Genomic DNA, 4,690 nt, shown 5'->3' with positions numbered 1-4,690 from the left:
TATCACTCCCTCACTCTGTGTGTGTCTTCATATACATGTGTTTATGTTTATTTAAAAAACCTATACTATATATATTATATATTTATATGTGTATATAAATGCTTGGCTATGAATATTTTTGTTTTCTATGTGTATATGTATGTGTGTCAGTCATCTTTTTATAACTATAATAAATGCCTCTGATAAATCATCCTATAAAGAAGATAGGTTTATTTTGGCTCACAGTTTTGAAGGTTTTCATCTCTTATGAACTGGCATAGTACATCACAGGTAGAAACATCTGGAAAATGAAGCCTCTCTACATCATGGTGACCAGAGAAAAACGCAAAGGTCCCACAATCCATGATAAGGGTCACTTCCAATTAACTAAAACCTTCCAACCGATCACATTTCTTTTCTTTTTTTTTTTTTGTATGTCAGTTAGTTTGATCTATCAATATCATAATAAATACATATGTCAAAATATTATGCTTGGCTCTCACCAGTGAAACTTCCTTTTACAACAGAGTATGATGCACACAGAGGGCCACAACTGGACAACTTTTGGAGAATGGGAAACTGCAGAGTGTGTGTCCCTGGGAGAATCCCTATATCGAACCTCTCTGTGCTGCCTGGAACCAAGGAAGCCCCACCAGAGAAGAAAAAGAAGGTTCCTGCTGTGCCATAAACACTTAAGCAAAAGAGAATTACTCAGAGTTGAAGGTAATGTGCCTATGAAAGCAGTTTTCCCTGAAGACACAGCTTATCTACGAAAGGCTAAGCAGTATCACAAGGAATATAGGCAGATGTACAGAATTGAGATTCGAAAGACCAGGAGGGCAAGAAAAGCCAACAACTCCTGTGTACCTGCAGAACCCAAATTAGCATTTTTCATCAGAATCAGAGGTATTAATGGTGTCAGTCCAAAAGTCTGCAGGGTGTTGTAGCTTCTTTGCCTGGCCAGTTATTCAATGGCACCTTTGTTAAGTGCAACACAACTTCAGTTAATATGCTTAGGATTGTAGAATCATACACTGCATAGGGGGTATCCCAACCTGAAGTCAGTAAATGAACTTATCCACAAGCGTGGTTATGACAAAATCAATAAGAAGCTGATTTCTTTACATAGAACTCTTTGCACAATCTCTTGGAAACTATGGCATCATCTGCATGGAGGATGTGATTCATGAGATCTCTTCTGTTGGGAAACACCTTAAGGAAGCAAATAACTTCCTATGATCCCTCAAATTGTCTTCTCCAAGAAACTGGAATGAAAAAAAGCCCATTTTGTGGAAGGTGGAGATGTTGGCAATATGGAAGACCAGATCAACAGACTTAGAACGATGAACTAAGGTGTCTCCTGTGGGTATTTTTTAAATTTTTTTTTAACTTTAAAAAAATTATTGAGAATTTCATACATGTATATAATGTGTTTTGACCAAATCTATGCCTACTCCCTCCCTTCCAACTCCTCCAATATCTCCCCATCACTTTTTTTCTGACAACTTTGTGTACTTTTTCTTTTTTGGGGGGGTGGGAGGAGGCTTTTTGCTACTCTGACATTCCCCCCACTGAAGAGGTAACCCTAAAGTCTTACAGGGGTAGGGTAAGAGCTCCCAAATACTTTTGACATTTTTGGCCTTTGAAACAGAGTATGTTGCTAAGAGACCCAAGGACATTTAGCCAAGAAACTGGCTATTTCTTGGGGGGGGGGTCTTTTTACCCTAACTGCCTAACCAATTCCTACCTTCTGTTCTTACCACATCATCCTCTGAAGAGGTTATACAAATTGCCAATAGGGAATTGAGACGCAGACCACTTTGGCTGCTTCCATGCTAAACAGGGACGCAGGGTGAGGTAATTGGGGTACCCCTTCAGTGGGTCTATCTAAAATTCTCCCAAATTGTAAAATTCTTATTTGCAGGGAGAAAAGAAAGTCTTTGACTTTTGCCTAGGTGACGTGAAGGAGAAGTAAAGGCAAGAGTAGTCAACACTACAAGTTCTAGACGAGACACCAGAAAAAAGTCAGAACAGGGAAAATTTCAAATATTCATATCAGAATCCATTGCAGTTTCTTGACAAGAGCTTCCAAAAGCACTCCTCTATTGGGTTCCTCCTGATTTTTCTTTGTCTGCTAAGGCTGGACTCGAGAGTGATGAACTCAGGATTTGTTTTCAGGCACTGTGATAGCTATTGGAGTGGCTAGAATCAGTGTCCATTCCCTCTCAAAGGCTTCTAGATAGGGGGAGACAAATTTAGCCATCATTTTAGAACAATAGTGGGTTGTCTCCCTTAGCTACAGGTGGGCACTACAGTATTGCAGACCAAGGTTTGAAGTCTTACATCTGAGCAGCGCTTTCTGCTGCCATGTGGGTGCTGGGAATCAAACCCAGGTCCTCTGAAAGAGCAGTCAGTGCTCTTAACTGCTGAGCTATCTCTCCAGCCCAATCCCTTGAACTCTTAAAGAAATATATTGATCACTTTAATCTTTGGTTATGCTATCCTTTTGGGTGTTTAAGACCATACAGTTGGAACAAGTAAAAAAATTTATTTTTACTCTTCAGGTCATTTGAGAGTCTGTTCCTCAGGGGTCACATGGGCTTGGGAGGAGCCCCTTGCTCCTTTCTTTTACCAGTTCCATCTATGTGAAGATAAGTCAAAGGTCCTACTCGACCATGGCTTGCTTCACTTGGAAGCATGGAGGAAATGTTTCCTCTGTGTTGACCCTCCTCTTTGTAGACTGGACACTGGTTCAAGTCCATCTGGTGGGGTCTCCATGGCCTCCTTGAACAAGAGGACAGGTGACTCCCCACAGTGACAGGACATTTTGAGAGATGCTCCATAGTCCCCTGGAACTTAGTCGACCTTGGAGGACAAGGAGCAAAAATTGTCCTTTAAGTCCCTCTGATCAGTTTAGCATAGTTTAACAGCCATATTTTGAGGCCTATACTAATCCTGTGGTATTTTTGTAATCCGATCAAACAGTAACTGCTTGTCAAGAAGGAAGGAAGAAAGAAAGGAAAGAAGGAGGGAGGGAGAGAGGGAGGGAGAGAAGGAAGGACGGAGGCAAGGAGGGAAGAAGGGAGGAAGAAAATAGCTCTTGCAGCCATGGCCACAGGCCAATCTGATGAAGGGAATTCTTCAACTGAGGTTCTCTCTTCCCAAGTGTGTCAAACTGACAATCAAGATTAGCAGTGAATAAAAATATATATATATAATGGAGCTATATATTGTCAATAAGACAGTAATTTCTCATTTGAAATATACAAATAAAATTCAAAATAAAAGGATGTAAAAAAGATATGCTATTCAAATGCCAGTCTGAAGGAAGGAGGACTAGTTATAGTGGCATCATATAAAATATACTTCAGAGCTGGGCATGGTGGCACACGCTTGTAGTCCAAGCACTTGGGAGGCAGAGGCAGGTAGATTTCTGTGAGTTCAAAGCCAGCTTGGTCTACATAGTGAGTTCCAGGACAGGTGAGGCTACAGGGAGACCCTGTCTCAAAAAGACATATATATATATATATATATATATATATATTTCAGAGCAGAGAAAATTCCCAGAGGCAGTGAGAACCATCATAGAATGAGAAAGGAAAATAGAAAAGAAAATCCACTTTGAGAACATAACAATCTTAAATGTACCAAAAAAGAAAGTTGTAACATATGTGAAGCAAAAATCAATAGAACTGGAGAGAGAAACAGACAAATTTACTATTTATTTAATAATATTTTATTGATTATTTGAGAATTTCATAAAATGTTTTTTGATCATATTCAGACCCCCTTTCCCATTTCCTCTCAGATTCAGCCCCATGTCTATAACCCATCCCCATTTCATGTCCTCTATTATGTTTTTTAAGGTTTATCATGTCTAATTTATGTTCTCAAATGTTCTGGTAGGAGCCCATCGCCTGGAACACATTCAAAGGACCCTGGAGTCACACCCTTAATGAAAACTGACTCCTCCTCTCTTAGCAGCTGTCAAATGTCAATAGCTCCTCAGCTAGGGCTGGGGCTTCTTGCCTACTTCCCCATAGCCCGCCATGCTGCAATTTTGTCTGGCTTGGGTTTGTGCAGATCTTGTGGATACTGTCACAAGCACTTGTGGGTTCAGGTGTGTAACTGCTCTCTTGTGTCTAGAAAATACTTGTTTTGTTTTGTTTTTTAATTAATCCACTACCTCTGCCTTTTACAATTTTCTGCTCCCTATTCTGCAGTGATTCCTGAGCTTTGAGAAGAGAGGGTGTGATATAAGTGCCCTGTTTAGGGTTGAGCACTCTGTAATCTCTTACTCTTTGCATGCTGACCAGTTGTGAGTCTCTGTGATAATGGCCCTCAACTATAAGATGAAGCTTTTCTGGTGAGAGTTGAGAGATGCACTAATCTATGGATATAATAATAAGTCATTATGAATTGAGTTAGTACTATGTCACTTAGCAAGATAATAGTAGTAGGCTCTCCCATACAGCCTGTGACTTGTCTAGCCACAGGCTCCTGGCCCCAATAACAGTGGCAGGTATGGGCTGCATCATGTGTAGTGGACCTTAAATTCAATCAGAAAGTGGCTGCTTAGTCCCATAACTATTGTACCAGTGTGCATATCTTGTCATTGCAATTGTAGCTTGCAGGATTCACAGCCAGGAAGGTTGCTAATTCTCCCTTCTGGTAGCATGCACAGCACATTCCAGCATTATGAAAACTAGGA

At 40.4% G+C, this 4,690-nt stretch overlaps 1 pseudogene; it reads left to right on the top strand.

The window, feature by feature from the left end:
• Positions 1-550: 550 nt before the first annotated feature.
• On the top strand, positions 551-1,331 carry LOC103727354 (annotated as a pseudogene).
• The last annotated feature ends 3,359 nt before the right edge of the window (positions 1,332-4,690 follow it).

The sequence above is a fragment of the Nannospalax galili genome, unplaced genomic scaffold, assembly GCF_000622305.1.
Source record: "Nannospalax galili isolate Female #2095 unplaced genomic scaffold, S.galili_v1.0 scaffold87, whole genome shotgun sequence".
NCBI classification, from domain to species: domain Eukaryota; kingdom Metazoa; phylum Chordata; class Mammalia; order Rodentia; family Spalacidae; genus Nannospalax; species Nannospalax galili.
The sequence above is the reverse complement of the archived record's forward strand: the minus strand, read 5'-3'. Positions and strand labels throughout refer to the sequence as shown.